General features: G+C 37.6%; 1 long non-coding RNA gene and 1 pseudogene across 1 annotated transcript; both read left to right on the top strand.

The window, feature by feature from the left end:
- The first annotated feature begins 336 nt into the window (after positions 1-336).
- On the top strand, positions 337-18,985 carry LOC114313989 (eugenol synthase 2-like; annotated as a pseudogene).
- Positions 15,129-16,006, top strand: LOC145792621 (uncharacterized). The gene is made up of 2 exons (XR_014332203.1): positions 15,129-15,232; positions 15,702-16,006. It is a non-coding gene; the product is annotated as an uncharacterized LOC145792621 (long non-coding RNA).
- Positions 18,986-20,110: the final 1,125 nt, after the last annotated feature.

The raw sequence follows: 20,110 nt of genomic DNA, 5'->3' as shown, positions 1-20,110 counted from the left end.
AAACCAATAATGGTAATTTATTGGTTTTCATTACCTTTCAGTTATGAAAACCAATTACAACCTTTAAAAGGTTATGGTCCCTATTCCTTCCCAAGAGTGAAAAAACAAGAATACTGTTTTGTTTTCTAAATCCTCTCAAGGAGAAACATAAGGCACATAAGGGAAAGGATTAGAAGGCTCTAACAAAGTCAATATTAAGGTTTTATTGACAATCAGACGCTTCCGTTTAACCGTTCATCAATGGATTCAGGTATGTCATTTTGTCTTGATTTCTTGATAATACACATGGTAGATGATCCGAAACATGAAGTTTCATGTTCTGAAATTTATGTTTACATGGAGCACATGCAAAATCAAGCGACTGTCAAGAGCGTAGCAATCGCGCTTCAGTGGACTTCCAGCACTCGAGTTCCTGTAAGCATGCACCGAGGAGTTCTAGCAATTGAGCTTATGTAGAGCGCATAGCGAGCAGACCTTACAAGATTCCCAACCCTTGAGAGACTGTCGAGTTCAAAGCAAGTGGACTTCGCAAGCTCAAGCGACTGGCAAGCATATTGCAAGTGGGTTTTGGAAATTTTAAGGACCAACAAGTCAAGTACAAAATGGACAACTGTGATTGTGTGAAATATACCTGACATCCTCAACATCTCAACACAAACTCATGGCAAGATTAATTAAGGACAAAGTGAGCTCAACTTGACTCAGAAATACAACCCCCCAAACGAACAAATCCAAAATGCAAACACCGAACGTTTTATGCAAATGGAAATAAGCCAACTAAACCTAGCATTCTTAAACCATTCCAAATTATAACTTTCCCATCTTTTGACATATTAATTTCCAACTGAGTTAATATTGAGTTTGTTATATTTGTATTGAACCATACAGAGGTTCTTGCCCTCGGACTTTGGAAATGATGTGGACCGTCTTGATCCAGTTGAGCCAGCAAAATCTGCATTTGCAGTGAAGGCTCAAATCCGCAGAGCTATTGAGGCTGAGGAAATTCCCTACACCTATGTCTCTGCAAACTCCTTCATTGGCTTTTTTCTTCCAATGTTGGAGCAGCCAGGAATCTTTGCTCTACCTCCACCCAGAGATAAAGTCATCATCCCTGGTGATGGAAATCCCAAAGGTATTGAACAGTCTTTCTTAATCTCAGTTCTCTCTAATCAAGTAGTGATTTTTTTTTTATTTTTTATTTTCAGATTAATACTCTGATGAAACATAGTAACACAACGAAGTGGAGTTGTCCAAGTATGCCTGTCCAGATGACACACATGTTTTTTTTTTTTTTTTTTTTGCATATTTGTATTCTTACTTTTATAACGCCCTCAAAAATAACAACAATAAAACCCATCAACTTAAACATGCATTGGTATAAAAGATAAATATTCTTCTATTCATTAGAGTAGTTCCTTATAAAAGTATTACATGTTAACAACAAAAGCAAATGCCCTACGGGCTTACAGCTTTTCAAGTTAACACTTAGTTACAAAAGAAGAGTATTAACTCAATACATATTAAGCCCTTGGCTTGAATTTACATGTAATACATCAAAAGAAAGTAAACAAAACAATCTGTCTGCCTCTAGCCTCCCAAGCTATGTCCTTGGAGGTGGCATGCAACCTGTACCTGAAAATGATGTCCCATAAAGGGTGAGCCACAGCCCAGCAGAAATACACTAAACCAGCCATGAGCAATGACTAAAAGATTAGCAGTTGATAGATGGTCAACACAGATACATCCACTTATATCACATTCAATTTCATGACATTAAGTCCATGTTACATTTCATTTCCCATGTCCTTTCAAATTTTGATTTTTTTGAAAACAAGGCTCAACGCCTAGCCAAATAACTTAATGAGGTTTAGGCACATCTTTAAAACACTTTCAAAATTCATGAGGGATACACATTTTAATGTTGTATCAATAACACATAAACCATTCCCACACTTTGCGAAAGATACACATTTCGGTACTGTATCAACATAACATAGAATCACTTTTATACTTTATAATTGATAACGATATACATTTTGGTGCTATAACAAATCAATCCAAACACTTCCATAAGTCTCAAATAATACACATTGTAGTGCTGTATTAATGAAACAAAAATACTTCTAATTCGCAGCCTGATACACATTGTAGTGCTGTATCACTGTCACACAAAATCCGATTTAGTGGTCCATCCCCTATCTTCCCCTAAACCGTGGAGTACATCCCCAATCTCCTCCCACACAACACATGTATATAAACATAGATCATATACAATCAGTCAATAGATAGAATTTATGTATCATTCCACTTGCTAAATTCAATAGCATACTCAATCGATTAGTTTTAGTTTGCCTAATCATCATGCAGTGTCTACAACAATCAAGACTATCCTCCACCGATAGCTCAAAACAGTTATTTCTATACTGAAAATCAATGCGTCAAATGGATATATAATCAACATTTTAACTAGGTGAGCGAAAAATGAATCTAACTACACCCTTTAATCCCATACACTTTCAATTCCAACATTCTCAACTTAATTCCTCTTTTCCTCAAATTAATTATACCAATTAATTCATCAATGTAATTAGAGCATTTCTCATAATTAACATCACAACCCTAAGGTTCCATTTCCTTACCAATAGACCAATATTGATCTCATTTCTCTATGCCAAACATGCATATACGCTTATATAAACAAAACCTCAACTTTTGTAAAATTTCACAAAGCCCCAAACTTTCTCAAAATTACCCAACAACCCCAACTCATCAAAATACTAAAATTCAAAGACAAAACTCATGAGAAAGAGTAGGATATCCCTACCTTGAAGTTAGAACTCAAATGGGGAAGGAGAAGAAGGTGAAAATGCTCCAAACACCACGATTCTCGAATCAAAACGAAGCCCTTGACGATCAACACACTTTTTACAAAGGCCAGAGGATATAGAGACACTCTAACTAGATCAAACCCTAGAGAGAAGGGAGTTTCTAGAGAGAGGAGCTCTCAAAATAGCTTTTTAGAAAGTAAGAGAGAGAGAGAGAGAGAGAGAGAGAGAGAGAGAGAGAGAATGTAAAAAGTGATTTTAAAATGCCCAGCTGCCAACTGATATACGACATTCCCGCTCGAGCGGAGACTACAACGCTCGAGCGTCAAGAACAAAAAAACTGGGTACACTCGAGCGTAAGAAGTCCCGCTTAAGCGCCAAGACACAAGAATAAAGTACACCCGCTCGAGCGCGAAAACCAGTCCGCTCGAGCGTAGATTTTCCTCTCCCAGAACTTACACCAAAAAGTACTACCCGCTCGAGCGCCAGAGCACCCGCTCGAGCGCCACCGCTCGAGCGTAAAGAAACCCGCTCGAGCGTAGAAATCACACCTGCAGAAGTTTTGCAGGGACACGAAAAACTGGGAGTGCGCAATCTCCGCTCGAGCGCAACAAGGCCCGCTCGAGCGGAACGACCAAAAACCTGGCAACAAGATTTTAGACCAAGGTTCAACCCACCTGTTCGAAACAAGCCCAACACATCCTAAAACTCAAACAAATGGAATTAAAGGATGACAACAAGATTGATACAACTACCAACTCTACGAAATCGAGTCCGGAATACAATAGAACAGTAAAGGGACAACCGGGATCGCTATAACCTCCCCTCCATAAAGAATTTCGTCCCCAAAATTAAATACAAGTTTTTTCAAAAACAAGACTTTCTCAATTCCTAACATTATCACAATGTGAATTTTAACAACTCGACCCATTATCGGTCATCTCATCTCTTTTCAAGAGGTAGTTTACAACATTTTCCACAACATGCATTATAATTATGCATTCTCTGAAATTTCACAAATTTCAACACTACATTCCACAATTCTATATCATATTCAGTGTTCATGATATATTTCCATTTCTATAATACATCCAACATATGCAATGTTACATTAAACTTCCATTTCGAGGCAAATTTCAAAATACTCCCATTAAATCAAAACATAAACCATGTTTTACAACCTAAGATATACTCAATACTCATAAGGTTCAACAATACAACAAAATATACAATACATGCTCAAACATCCATAAATAGATCCGGATATCTCTCTCGGACCTCCAACTCACGTTCCCAAGTGGCTTCCTCCACTCTGTGATGTTTCCACAAGACTTTTACCAAGGGAATGGTCTTGCCTCGCAAGACTTGATCCCGTCTATCCAAGACCCGAACTGGTCTCTCCTCATACAAGACATCCTCATCAACCTCTAAATCGGTCCAATCCAATACATGCGATGGATCTGGCTCATACTTCCGAAGCATACTCACGTGAAACACGTCATGCACTCCGGACAACTGCGGTGGCAAAGCTAAACGATATGCAACCTCGCCAATCCTCTCAAGGATCTCAAAAGGGCCGATAAACCGAGGGGACAACTTCCCACTCTTCCCAAACCTCAATAAACCTCGCCTAGGTGATATTTTCAAGAAGACATGATCACCTACCTCAAACACCAAAGGCCTCCTCCTACGGTCGGCATAACTCTTTTGGCGACTCTGGGCTGTAACAAGCCTCCTACGGATATGCTCAACTTTCTCCGTCGTCTCCCTAACCAACTCCGGACCCAACAAAGGTGCATCACCCACCTCGGCCCAACACATTGGAGACCTGCACGGTCGGCCATACAAGGCCTCAAACGGTGCCATACCGATGCTAGACAGAAAACTGTTGTTGTAGGCAAACTCCACCAAGGGCAAGTGCCTCTCCCACGTCCCACTAAAATCAAGGACACAACCTCGAAGCATATCTTCAAGGATCTGAATAGTACGCTTGGACTACCCGTCAGTTTGAGGATGATAAGCCGTACTAAAGGTCAACTTAGTGCCCATGGCACTCTGCAAACTCTGCCACAACCTAGCAGTAAAACGAGGATCTCTATCTGAGACGATCGTCACTGGGACCCCGTGCAATCTCACTATGTCCCGAATATACAAGTTGGCGAGATGATCTACCGAATCTCTCACGCGCATAGGAATGAAGTGCGCCGACTTAGTCAACCGGTCTACAACCACCCAAATGGCATCACTACCCCGCTGAGTCCTTGGAAGACCTACAACGAAGTCCATGGTGACATGCTCCCATTTTCACTCGGCAATAGGCAAGGGTTGCAACAAACCCGCTGGCCTCTGATGCTCGGCCTTCACTTGCTGGCAAGTAAGGCACTTCGATACGAAAACAGCCACATCTATCTTCATATCCTGCCATCAAAATTGGCGACCCAAATCCCGATACATCTTAGTGCCTCCCGGATGCACCGCAAGGTGTGAATGATGAAACTCTCGGAGTACTTCCTCTCGGCAAGACTTCGGCATAAACAAACGGTCTCGGTGTCTCACTCTCTGGTCGGGATACACCGTTAAACCCTTCTCAACTTTCCCACTGGAGATCTTCTCTCGGAAGGACTCTACCTCAAGGTCACCTCTCTGTGCCTCTAATACTCGGGTCACAAGTGTAGGCTGTGCAACAACAGAAGACAAGGCCGTAGCCTCAACAGATTCGCCCAGTAGCAAATTGAACTCGCCAAGTGCACCCAACATCTCCTATTCCCGGATGGCTATACAAGCTACATCACTAATGGATTTCCTACTAAGGGCATTGGCCACAACATTGGCCTTTCCCGGGTGATAGTGCAACTCAAAATCATAGTCCTCAATGAACTCCATCCATCTCCTCTGCCTCAAATTCAAGTCCCTCTGTGTAAACAGATACTTCAAACTCTTGTGGTCCGAGAACACCTCGAACCTCTCACCATAAAGGTAGTGCCTCCAAATCTTCAAGGCAAAGATCACTGCTGCTAGCTCTAGGTCATGTGTAGGGTAATTCTTCTCATGTATTTTCAACTGACGTGAGCCATAAGCTACCACTTTCCCCTCTTGCATCAACACACAACCCAAACCCTCTCGTGAGGCATCACAATAAACTGCATAACCCAACCCTCTCTCCGGAATAATCAAGACTGGAGCGGTGGTCAATCTAACTTTTAACTCTTGGAACGACTTTCACAAGTCTCACTCCATACAAACTTGACTCCCTTCCGGGTCAGCCTAGTCAACGGCGAAGCTAACCTGGAGAAATCCTTCACAAACCGGCGGTAATACCCAGCTAATCCCAGAAAACTGCGGATCTCAAAAACGCTTTTAGGCTGTGCCCAATCTTGCACTGCCTCTACCTTGGATGTATCAACAGACACCCCTTCCCCGGATACCACATGGCCTAAGAATTTGACCTCTCCTAGCCAGAACTCACACTTCCCAAACTTGGCATACAGCTTATGGGCTCTAAGCAACTCAAGCATCACTCTCAAGTGTTCCTCGTGCTCCTCCTTTGAAGGCGAATAGATAAGAATGTCATCTACGAAAATGACTACAAACCGATCCAAGAATTCCCGGAAGATCCGGTTCATCAAGTCCATAAAGACTGCTGGTGCATTGGTGAGCCCAAACAGCATCACCAGAAACTCATAGTGGCCATACCGTGTATGGAATGCCATCTTCGGAATATCCTCCTCCCTTACCCTTAACTGATGGTAACCTGATCTCAAGTCTATCTTAGAGAAACAACGGGAACCCTTCAACTGGTCAAACAGATCATCTATACGGGGCATAGGGTATTTATTCTTGACTTTAGCTCGATTCAACTTCCGGTAGTCTATACACAGTCTCAAGGCACCATCTTTCTTTTTAGCAAAGAGGGCCGGTGCTCCCCACGGCGAAACACTAGGGTGAACAAAATCCTTATCTAGCAATTCCTGGAGCTGAATCTTCAACTCGCTCAACTTGGCTGGGGCAAAACGATAAGGTGCCATAGAAATCGGCGTTGTGCCGGGCACTAAATCAATGGAGAACTCTATCTGTCGGTGAGGTGGCAAACTAACGAGGTCCTTGGGAAAAACATCCGAATACTCACAAACCACCCTCGGTAATACAATCTGGGTCTCATCACACTCACCACTCAAAAAGCTAGCAAGTAGACCACTATGCTCACTCCGCCCTCGCGGATCATACAACGGTGGCAATACACTACCAACCCGATCCCCCAAGAAATGGAAACACTCCCCGCTCAAGGTACAAACTGTGACCCTCTGGCGGTAGCAATCGATAACAGCCCGGTACGACGACGGCCAGTCCATACCCAGAATAACATCAAAACCCTTCATGGGCATGACTACAAAAGGAAAAGGAAGCCTATGGTTGTCGACCTCTATATCATAACCTCTGACACCTGGTTTCAAGATCAACTCACCACCAACAGGCGATACTACACATATAGAAGATACTAACTGTGCCAACTCCAATTCCAAAACAGATGCAAATGCAACAGATACAAAAGAATGAGATGCACCCGTATAAACTCGTCCGGGTTAGACTGGAAGAACTCCCTTTTCAAGAAGGAAGGCCCCGCCTCAACAACCTGGGCCTGAACTGGAGCCTGAACTGGATTCTCAGCTCGAAAAATACCCACAGACTCCCTCAAAGCATCGGCTATCCCTCGGGCTAAAGCGCCCATAGCCTCCTGACCTGCTAGCTCGGCCACATTGGCCTGGCCAACCCCCTCCTGCTGTGCCGGAACATCATCCGATAAAGGCATCTCTTGCCTACCACGTCTGCCACGTCTGCCACGTCTACCACGTCTTCGTTCTGACATCCTAATAAAGGTAACGAAGAACGTTAGCACGTTCATAAATGTGCCGAAGCTACAACACTCACGTCCTAATGCATGGACAACTGTAATTCACTCCACGTAAGCACATAAACACATAAGCACTTACGAATTTCGTTTCCGGATAATGATAGTCCCGAGGCGTTACTAGAGTTCCAGTTAGAAACAGCATTGATCAAGTGCTTTTCCAACAAGACTCACAGAAACCCAAGGATCTAATCAACATCCTAGAAACTAAATCCCATACCCAAGTAGTCACATAAACATGTTATCAAATAAACACATAATGTCGCACATAAGTCTCTAATAAGCGAGACAAACCCATTGTGATACTAATGACTTCTCACGTACCCAAAGTATTCGAACCCGGTACGCTCTGATACCAAGTTCTAACGCCCTAAAAAATAACAACAATAAAACCCATCAACTTAAACATGCATTGGTATAAAAGATAAATATTCTTCTATTCATCAGAGTAGTTCCTTACAAAAGTATTACATGTTAACAACAAAAACAAATGCCCTACGGGCTTACAGCTTTCCAAGTTAACACTTGGTTACAAAAGAAGAGTACTAACTCAATACATATTAAGCCCTTGGCTTGAATTTATATGTAATACATCAAAAGAAAGTAAATAAAACAATCTTCCTGCCTCTAGCCTCCCAAGCTATGTCCTTGGAGGTGGCATGCTACCTGCACCTGAAAATGATGTCCCATAAAGGGTAAGCCATAGCCCAGCAGAAATACACTAAACCAGCTATGAGCAATGACTAAAAGATTAGCAGTTGATAAATGGTCAACACAGATACATCCACTTATATCATATTCAATTTCATGACATTAAGTCCATGTTACATTTCATTTCCCATGTCCTTTCAAATTTTGATTTTTTTGAAAACAAGGCTCAACGCCTAGCCAAATAACTTAATGAGGTTTAGATTCATCTTTAAAACACCTTCAAAATTCATGAGGGATACACATTTTAATGCTGTATCAATAACACATAAACCATTCCCACACTTTGCGAAAGATACACATTTCGGTACTGTATCAACATAACATAGAATCACTTCTATACTTTACAATTGATAACGATATACATTTTAGTGCTATAACAAATCAATCCGAACACTTCCATAAGTCTCAAATAATACACATTGTAGTGCTGTATTAATGAAACAAAAATACTTCTAATTCGCAGCCTGATACACATTGTAGTGCTGTATCACTATCACACAAAATCCGGTTTAGAGGTCCATCCCCTATCTTCCCCTAAACCGTGGAGTACATCCCCCATCTCCTCCCACACAACACATGTATATAAACATAGATCATATACAATCAGTCAATAGATAGAATTTATGTATCATTCCACTTGCTAAATTCAATAGCATACTCAATCGATTAGTTTTAGTTTGCCTAATCATCATGCAGTGTTTATAACAATCAAGACTATCCTCCACCGATAGCTCAAAGCAGTTATTTCTATACTGAAAATCAATGCACCAAATGGATATATAATCAACATTTCAACTAGCACTACAAGAAAATGCATTTTTGCCGACCATTTTTGGCTACCAAAAACAATTTAGTCGCCAAAAGTCACGGAATTGGCTACCAAAAATAATATTAGTCGGCAAAAGTCAACTTTTTAGCTACTAATTTTTTTTAGTAGGGGAATGTTGATTATTGGCGACTAAAAAAAATTTAGTAGCTAAAAATATTACAATTGGCGACTAAAAGAAAATTTAGTAGCCGTAGAGGTACCTTTAGCTACTAAATTATTTGGTAGCCGAATGAAAGTAAAAAAATTAATTTTTAATCTTTACCGACCAAAATTTTGGTCGCCAAATGTTAACTTTCGGCGACAAAATTTCTTTTAGTCGCCAAAGACCTACCTTTAGCTACTAAATTATTTGGTAGCCGAATGAAAATAAAAAAATTAATTTTTAATCTTTGCCGACCAAAATTTTGGTCGCCAAATGTTAACTTTCGGCGACAAAATTCCTTTTAGTCGCCAAAGACCTACATTTAGCTACTAAATTATTTGGTAGCCGAATGAAAATAAAAAAATTAATTTTTAATCTTTGCCGACCAAAATTTTGGTCGCCAAATGTTAACTTTCGACGACAAAATTTCTTGTAGTCGCCAAAGACCTACCTTTGGCTACTACATTTTTTGGTAGCCGAATGAAAATAAAAAAATTAATTTTTAATCTTTGCCGACCAAAATTGTGGTCGCCAAATGTTAACTTTCGGCGACAAAATTCCTTTTAGTCGCCAAAGACCTACTTTTGGCTACTACATTTTTTGGTAGCCGAATGAAAATAAAAAAATTAACAAAATAGTTATTTTATTTTATTAATAACAATACCATTAGTCTCCACTTGAAAATTTGACTAAACAAAATAGTTATTTTTATTTTTATTTTTATTTTTAGGTTGTACACCCACCATCCAAAATTATTAATATCTTATTTTATTTTTTATTATCTCAAAATATTAATTTTAAAAAAAAAATTAATTATTAAAATAATATGAATTTCTTATTTTGTCTTTTTTTTAAATCCATTAATAATACAAAAAGTACAATTATGACAATTGATATTTCTACAAAAATATACTATCAAAAGGTAATTTTGAAAAATTAATATTTTTAAAATGTAATAATTGTGTTATAAAAAGAAATTAAATTCTGAAAATAGACTAATATTTTTAGATGGAAGAAGTTGTCGGCTTTCATTTGATGGGTTGAACACATCTTTCAATAATTGGGCCCTCACGCGAAAGGTATGCTAAAATGGGCAACTTGTTATTGGGTGTTTGTCGATAGTTTTATATTGCAAAAATTTAAAGGCATAGTTACAGGTCAGTCCGATGAATTTAATTTTTAATCATAAATTTATTATTTTTAAAAAGTACAATTAAACTATTTATACTTTTTACATCATCATATTTCAATAACACTAATAAATTAAGAATAAATCAAAATTCACAAATAAAAGACAAAATATCCCAATTATTTATCATTTTAATAAATTTTTCAATATTATTACTAGTACTAATGAAATAATCATTTTATAGACACAAAACATATATTTAAAAAGTTTTAAAAAAATTTCATTATCAAAACGAAGGCTAAGTGTGTAAAAAAAATTCACTCATGACTTATGAGTAAATAAATCTGATTTGTAAGACTTATTTTTAAATTTATACTTTCTAAATATTTCTAAATTTTGTAATTTTTTTTTCACAAACTGAGTCATAAAACTCCAATAAGGTAAAAAGTATAAACAATAAATAAAATTAAAAAATATTAATTTAACAAGCCTGATCTATTTTTCACATCTCTAAAAAAATTAACAACAAATATTTTCACAAAATTTTATCTTAATTTGAAATTCCCTCTCAAATTGGGGATTCCCCCCAAAATTTTGCCCTAACCCTTCTCTGTTTCTCATCTCACTCTCACACACAACTCCTTCTCATTCCTCACTACAAGAAAAGTGGGTATATGAGACGGAACTATTTGCGACGACGCACTTTGTCGCTCATCACTCTGTCTCTTTCTCTGTCTCTCTATCTCTTTTCTCTATTCGTCTCTCACTCATCTCTCTCTCTCACTACCCATCTTCTCTACCACATTTACCACTACTGCAAATGCCATTCAACTACCACCACTCTTCTCTTTCTCTCTTTTACTCATCACTCTTCTTTCTCTGTCTGTTTGTCTATCTGTCTGTGTGTCTTTCGTTCATCTTTCTTCTCTCTATCTCTCTCATTTGTCTTCTTTCTATGTCTCTCTCGCTCATCTCTCTTCTCTCTATATCGCTCATCTCTTTTCTCTATCTGTCTCTCTCACTCATCTCTGTTCTCTCTATCTCTCTATTTTTCTATTCTCTCTCTCGTTCATCTCTTTTCGCTCTCCTTTTATATATCTCTCTCATCTCTTGTTCCTCTCTATTTTTCTATATGTCTCTCCGTATCTCTTTCTCTCTCTGTCTCTCTCTCTCTCTGTATTTCTTTATCTCTTTATCTCTCTCCCACTTATCACTCTCCTCTCTTTCTTTCTCTCTCTATGTCTGTTTGTCTGTCTCTCACTCTTCTCTCTCTCTCTCTCTTTCTTTCTATGTGTCTATCTATCTGTTTATATCTCTCCCCCATTGTGTTCACATTGCTCACTCTCTCCCTCATCTCTGTGTCTCTCTGTGTCTCTCACTCATCTATCTCTTCTTTCATCTCTTTTCTCATTTCTTTTCTCTCTCTGTCTCTTTTGCTCATCTCTCTTCTCTCTATCTTTCTCTCTGTCTCTCTCGTTCATCTCTCTTCTCTTTATGTCTCTCTTGCTCATCTCTCTATCTCTCTCTGTCTCTCTCGTCCAGCTCTCTTCTCTCTATGTTTCTTTTCTGTCTATCACTCTCTCTTACCATCCATCTCCTCTACCACCTTCACTACTACTACAAACACCATTCCACCACCACTATTACTTCTACGGTCGCCACTTTACCTCTACGACTACCATTACTACTACTATTGCCACCACTCTACTACCATCACTACTACTACTGCTACTACTACAACCATTACCTCTCTTTCACCCCTGCCACTCCATTTACACTACCACTACCACAGCTTCACCACTAATCTCTTTTGCCATCACCATCACCACCACCACCACCACCACCATCATCTTTTATCCACCACCTTCACTACTGCTGCTGCTCCTTTTCCTCTACCACAAAAAATTAGTTCATGATATTTAGTAATAAAAAAAAAGCCGCAGAAAAATATTTTTCATTGACTACAGAAAATTAACTTTTATTTTAGTGAAAAATATTTTTCATTAAAATATATATTACCCCTACTTCTACAAAATAAAAAATAATAATATTTTTTTTCATTAAAATAAAAATGAAACAAATAAATTTTCAATCTTAATAACTAAACCAAAAAAAAAAATTTAAAAAAATTCATTAACTACAAAAAATATATATATTTTAACAAAAAATAAATTTATTTAATTATTTTTTTTATTTTTATTTTTATTTTTCATCCCCGCCCCTAAATTGATTTCCATTCCCGCTCCCTCCTTTATTTTTTTCCCATTCCCATTCCCGCTTCCACACCCCCTCCCAAAAAAAAAAAAAAAAAAATCCCTAATCTCAAACCCAAAAAATCCCTAATCACTTCTTCCCTCTCTCTCTCTCTCGATCGATCGATCGACGGCGAGCGGCGGCAGACGAGGGCCAGTCGACAGTAGCCGAAGCGCCAACCGAGATCAGAGACCTCTTCGACCGTTACTCCGAAAATGGAATCATGACCGTCGATCACCTTCATAGGTTCTTGATCGAGGTTGAGGGAGAAGATAAAGCCACAAAAGAAGACGCAAAGTCGATCATGGAGTCTCTCAATGAACTCAAACACCTCAATATCTTCCATCGCAAAGGTCTCCATCTCGAAGCCTTCTTTCACTACCTCTTCAGCGACTCTAATCCTCCTCTCTCTCCTTCTCCTAAGGTAATTCAAACAAAATCATTCTTAATCTTTCTCACTTTCGTAACCGCTCGAGCCAGATCCATTTCAGAGAAATAGTATATAGTGTTTGAGTTGAGAATACATTGTCCATCTGTAAAGCTGTCCTAATCTTTCAAAAGATACCATGGGATATATCATCATACATATATCTATTGAGTATATATGTTTTTATTTTATTTTATTTTTTGATGTATATAGATATAGGATTTTAGAGGGGATTTGAGAAAAAATTAGAGATGATTGGGGTTCAGAAGGAGTCTTAAAGGATGAAGAGGCTCTTTGTTTAGATGCAACACATTATGGAAATGATGCATGGTTTATTAATCATAGGTAAGTTCAACAAAACACAGAAGCGCATATGCCCTTGTGGCTTCCTCTTAATTATTAATGTGTTCTGATCCTTGTTGGTTGTTCCTCAGTCATTAACATTTGGTTTTACTCTGAAATTATCATAACTGATGTGTATATGTATATGATGGTAAGTTTTCATTTTCATCCATTAAGTTTTCATCCATTTTTATTTTCATCTACTCGTTTTTTCCCCCTTATTTGGTTGTGTTTGTTTCCTGAGAAATGTGTGATGGTGTTCGGTGTTTTGCAGATACAGGAAGTGATCCGAGGTACCAAGGACGCACTTTCTCTAGCTGAGGTTTGTTTACTCTCTCCAATGTTTGTCAAAATTTACTTACTAATTTTAGTTTTTGGTATATGGGAAATTGAGAGATGTGAAAAGTTTTTGTTTTGTCCCTTTTAGGTCTCAAATTTGTAATTCACCAATTCATCTTCCACAAGAACATGTTCGGATTGCTGAAATCATGGCCTCGAAAATCTCAATTTTTTGATGATCATTAACAACCAATTACATGTTCCTGATTAAAATCTAATTGAACTCCAACTTAATTAACTTATTTATTTATTTATTTGTTTATAGCCTTGTTGCTTCTACCTAAAGTTTATTACCGGCAAATTGATTTGGGGAACATACAGACTGTGTTGAGATATGAGTTTACAATGAGTTGTGAACATGTGTTATTGTTTTAACTTCAAATGAGGAACTTTGTAAAGGAGGTTGGGAAATGGGAGTGGTGAGTTATATTATAGACCTTGTTTGTGGGCCTGAAAGTATAATTTCAGTGTTTGTATAATACTAACTTATATTAAAAGCATGTATTGTGCATGTCTTAATTTATCCAAAACAGGTTGTATTTTTGTTCCTGTTGCTTTCTAAACTCCTCAATATGTTGAACAAGCACAATTAGGAACAGGTTGACTATTAACAATATATATTTTGCTTAATACATTAGTGTAGGTATTAGGTATATGTGGTGGTTGGTTGTGGACCTCTGGGAAGATAGCAAACACTTCAATGGCTAAGGATTGCTGGAGGTGGTGGACGAGAAGACCAAGGATTGATTGGTTTAACATGATTGTCAAAAGTCTCATTCATTATGAACTGGAGGAGAAGACCAAGGATTGCTGGAGGTGGTAGTCCCTTTTTATTGATTTTTATCTCATTCATTACAAAGTCTTGCATATAGTTGAAGGGGAGATTGAAATTGATTGATTGGTTTAACATGATTGTCAAAAGTATTGACATATCCTACTTTTATCAAACTCTCTCTTATACATTTAACCAATAGCATTTCTTGCAATATAAATTTTATAAACTAATAACAGGCTAGACAGTAGCCCTGGAAAGGACTCCTAGCTTTACTTAAAATTTAGGGAAATTATAACCAAAGTAGAAACTCCTAAAAATTAAAATTCCTAACAAACATGACTTTCTATGCAAGAGCTCCTTTATTGGCTAATGATGGGCTTTAAGTGGGCTGTTTTGGAATCCTTGTCTTTTTATCCGTCTATCCTTTATTAACAGTTTGTGTCTGTTCTCAGTGGATAGAAGGAATGAGAGAAGAGAAACATGAAGGGGCATATATAATCAGTTAAAAAACTCATCTTAGGTCAAGGGCTCAAGGAACTGAAATGCATCTTTATGTAAGATGCACCTGTGCTTTATGAACTGTCTGACAGATTTGTGTAAAATGCATGTGTTCTAGGAACTTTCTGACAGATTTTCATTTATTTATTTATTATATTACCTTATGTAGGGTTGTTATGTCCATTTTTCTAATGTCAAGAAAGAATGTAATGGGTTTTAAATAATTTATGGTTGGTGGCTTTTAGATATTGTAACCACATCTTTATATAAAAACTATTATATATATATAACGTGGCAATATGAATTTATTTAATTCTTTTGCATGGATAAGATTGTTCAACATTATTACTATTTTTTTTTTAATATGTGCCAATTCTCTCTCTCTCACTCCTTCCTGTTTCTTTTCCTTTCTTTTCTTTTTTTTTTTCTTTTTTTAATTTTTATGAATCTCAATAGGAAAATATATGTGTGTGTGAGGGAACTGACCTTGGTTGCTCTTCACTTTTGTTTTGTGTTTTTGATAAGATATATAAGGAGTCAACAGGTACTGCTCCTGTAAACGATGCAATTTTTGGAGATCCAGTGCAGAAGGCAGAAGCAATGGCATTTCGTCGAGCTTTTGAGGGTATCTTCTTTTAGGAAAAGTAATTCCCAAAAAAGGAAATGCTAACCACCCCATCTAATGGGGTATATGTGTAAAAAGTAGATTCGAATATGTAGAAAGTGTATAGAAATATATGAATTGTGTATTGAAATTCTAGCCCTTTTGACATTATATGGTCTTTAACAAAATGTCCAATGGAATCTATCTTTCATGCCATTTCCACCTTTCCTTCTGCTGGGAACAGAGCACAATTCTCAAAATGAGCACAATTCTTTCTTTTGGTTTTGTAGTTAACTGTTAACAAATGTGTGCTAGTAATGGTTGTGTAGCATGCCTTGTATTACTTAGACACGTTGCTATTTAAGTGGATGGTCCAATTTTTGTCACTTTAATGTACATGTATTTTCTAAATGGTCCCTTTGGCCATTATATTGGATTTTACTTTAATTTTTGAGTTATAACTTAGAAATTGTGCTTAATGTGTAATTTTTTTTCTTCTTGCAAATGTGAGATTTGAGCTCCCAATTTGCATAGCTATATCTACCTGAGATTGAATGAAACTTGTAGATTTGAATGTTCAAGGAACTTGTTTGATCTCTCACATTGTACGTTAGAAAAACAAATGAAAGTTGTAATATAAATGAATACAGGTTGTTTACATATTTTTTTTAAAAAAAAAAACAAAAAAAAAAATTATTTGGCTACCAAATGTTTTGGTAGCCAAATAGGTAATCAAAAGTTTTGGCTACTAATAATTTAGTAGCAAAAACATAACCCAAAACGTTTTTGCCACCAAATAATTAGTAGCTAAAAGATTTGAGAATGAGAGAAAGAAACTATTGGTGACTAATACTTTAGTGGCCAAAACATACCTTTTGCTGACTAAACTAAGATTAGTAGCCAAACGTGTACTTTCAGCGACCAATTATTTAGTAGCTAAAAGTGATACCTTCCCCGACCACAACAAGTTAGTAGCTAAATGTGTACTTTCGGCGACCAATTATTTAGTAGCTAAAAGTGATACCTTCCCCGACCACAACAAGTTAGTAGGCAAATATGTACTTTCAGCGACTAATACTTTAGTGGCAGAAACATACCTTTTGCCGACTAAACTAAGATTAGTAGCCAAATGTGTACACTTTCAACGACTAAACAAATTTTAGTCGCCAATACTATCGCCAATAGGGTAAAGGCGACGAGTTTAGCGACGAAAAATTTTGGTCGCTAAATCGTTTCGGCGACTAAATAAGTGACTTTTGGCTACCAATATTTTGGTAGCCAAAAGTGACATTTCTTGTAGTGTAGGTGAGCGATAAACGAATCTAACTACACCCTTTAATCCCATACACTTTCAATTCCAACATTCTCAACTTAATTCCTTTTTTCCTCAAATTAATTATACCAATTAATTCATCAATGTAATTAGAACATTTCTCATAATTAACATCACAACCCTAAGGTTCCATTTCCTTACCAATAGACCAATATTGATCTCATTTCTTTATGCCAAACATGCATATACGCTTATATAAACAAAACCTCAACTTTTGTAAAATTTCACAAAGCCCCAAACTTTCTCAAAATTACCCAACAACCCCAACTCATCAAAATACTAAAATTCAAAGACAAAACTCATGAGAAGGAGTAGGATATCCCTACCTCGAAGTTAGAGCTCAAATGGGGAAGGAGAAGAAGGTGAAAATGCTCCAAACACCACGATTCTCGGATCAAAACGAAGCCCTTGACGATCAACACACTTTTTACAAAGGTCGGAGGATAGAGAGACACTCTAACTAGATCAAACCCTAGAGAGAAGGGAGTTTCTAGAGAGAGGAGCTCTCAAAATAGCTTTTTAGAAAGTAAGAGAGAGAGAGAGAATGTAAAAAGTGATTTTAAAATGCCCAGCTGCCAACTGATATACGACATTCCCGCTCGAGCGGAGAACACAACGCTCGAGCGTCAAGAACAGACAGCGTAAGAAGTCCCGCTCGAGCGCCAAGACACAAGAATAAAGTACACCCGCTCGAGTGCGAAAACCAGTCCACTCGAGCGTAGATTTCCCCCTCCCAGAACTTACACCAAAAAGTACTACCCGCTCGAGCGCCAGAGCACCCGCTCGAGCGCCACCGCTCGAGCTTAGAAATCACACCTGCAGAAGTTTTGCAGGGACACGAAAAACTGGGAGTGCGCAATCTCCGCTCGAGCGCAACAAGGCCCGCTCGAGCGGAACGACCAAAAACCTGGCAACAAGATTTTAGACCAAGGTTCAACCCACCTGTTCAAAACAAGCCCAACACATCCTAAAACTCAAACAAATGGAATTAAAGGATGACAACAAGATTGATACAACTACCAAATCCACGGAATCAAGTCCGAAATACAACAGAACAGTAAAGGGACAACTGAGATCGCTATAGCTTTTGTATCAATATTTCATGGGAATCATGGTTACATTACGAGTGTAATATTAATCAATACTTTAGGAGGAATTTCCTACGTGAGTAATATTTTTATTTTTTGGTTTCTATTACTATTCTATGTGAAAAGTGTTTTGCAATAGTTAACATTTTTTTATACTTATATGCTGTCATTTTTATTTATTTATTTATTTTTTTTCGGGTAGCAATATTCAATGTGGAACATGACATTGATACCTACACCATCAAAGCTGTGGATGACCCAAGAACATTGAACAAAATCCTTTACATTAATCCTTCTAAAAACATCTACTCAATCAACGAGCTGGTTTCACTTTGGGAGAAGAAGATTGGCAAGACCATTGAACGAATTTATATTCCAGAAGAGCAATTTTTGAAACAAATCCAAGGTCGGTAACAAAACTTGTACTAAATTCTTCGCATCCCTATTCAAAATCGGATATACAGAAATGGTTGATGAAATTTGTTAATTCCATTATTACAGAGGCCCCAACTCCAATGAATTTAATGTTAGCACTCAACCATTCGGTGTTTGTGAAGGGAGACCAGACCAACATTGAGATCAAGCCCTCATTTGGGGTTAAGCTTCTGGCCTCTACCCGGATGTCAAATACACCACTGTGGAGGAATACCTTGATCAGTTTGTTTGAGAGAGACTACTACATTTGTTGCTCTTGTTACTAAAATAAATTTAGTGGTTATATAATTGGTTTCAGCGTCTCTTCTTGTACAAAAATTTGAATTTGATGAATGAGTGGACTTTCGCTCTTTAGACTGTTATGTGAAGTTTTTACGAAAATTTGCAGTGTAATTGTTGATAAGCATACTACTCCTACAGTTACAAATACTCCAACAGTTACAAATACATCTCAAGTTAGTTCCAGTCAGTTAGCTACAATTACATAGTTAGTTAGTTTGTTAGATTAGTTAGTTAGTTTGTTATATCTATTGTAACTCTTAGTGTATAAATATCTATAATAGTTGATTGAATGAAATAAGAAAGATGAGTTCATATTCTTGTTATGGTATCAGAGCAATTTAAGCTCTCACGAGTAAACACAAGAAAACAATGGCAGATTCATCTCCATCACTGTCTTTACCACCAAGTCTTACTCTCTTAATCTCAAACTTTAGTTCATTGGTTACAGTGAAGCTTGATTCTGTAAACTTTCTCATCTGGAAAAACCAGATGCAAAATGTTCTTCAAGTAACTAATTTTCTTCGTTTTGTGACTAGATCTATTCCATGTCCATCTCCAGATGTTCTTGATTCATCTGGTAAAACCATTCCAAATCCTGAATTTGAGAAATGGCAGATCATCGATGCTCATCTCCTCAGTTGCGTTATTGCAACGCTTTCTGCTTCTGTATTCTCTTCTGTTCCTCACCTTCACCATTGTTCTGAAGTTTGGACTGCAATTGAGAAGAGATTCACTTCTCTTTCTCGATTACACATTTATTAACTCAACACAAACTTCAGAGTCTTACAAAGAAAGGATTTACAATGGAAGAGTATCTTCAATAGATCAGAGAAATCTTAGATCAATTAAGTCTTGCATCTTCGATTGTTGATGATGAAGATTTGGTTCTTCTTACTTTGAATGGTCTTCCTGAGGAATATGATGCATTCAAAACTACCATTCATGTTAGAGCTGAAGCCATTACAATGGCAGATTTGTCTACTCTGTTGTGTTCCGAAGCTATACATATGGAAAACAAGGTCAAACAAGCTCTTGGAACTAATGCAATTGATGTCTATACTGTAACCAAGACATCTGAGTCTGGTCCTTTCTCTACACATTTTTCTCAACATAGAGGTCACTCTGCATCCAATTGAGGTCGACATCAGTTTCATGGTTCTCGAGGTGGTAGATATCGTAGTGGTAGTCGATC

The sequence above is a fragment of the Camellia sinensis genome, chromosome 6, assembly GCF_055761805.1.
Source record: "Camellia sinensis isolate YWXY chromosome 6, ASM5576180v1, whole genome shotgun sequence".
Lineage (NCBI taxonomy): Eukaryota > Viridiplantae > Streptophyta > Magnoliopsida > Ericales > Theaceae > Camellia > Camellia sinensis.
Note: the sequence above shows the minus strand (reverse complement) of the source record. Positions and strands in the feature narration are given on the sequence as shown.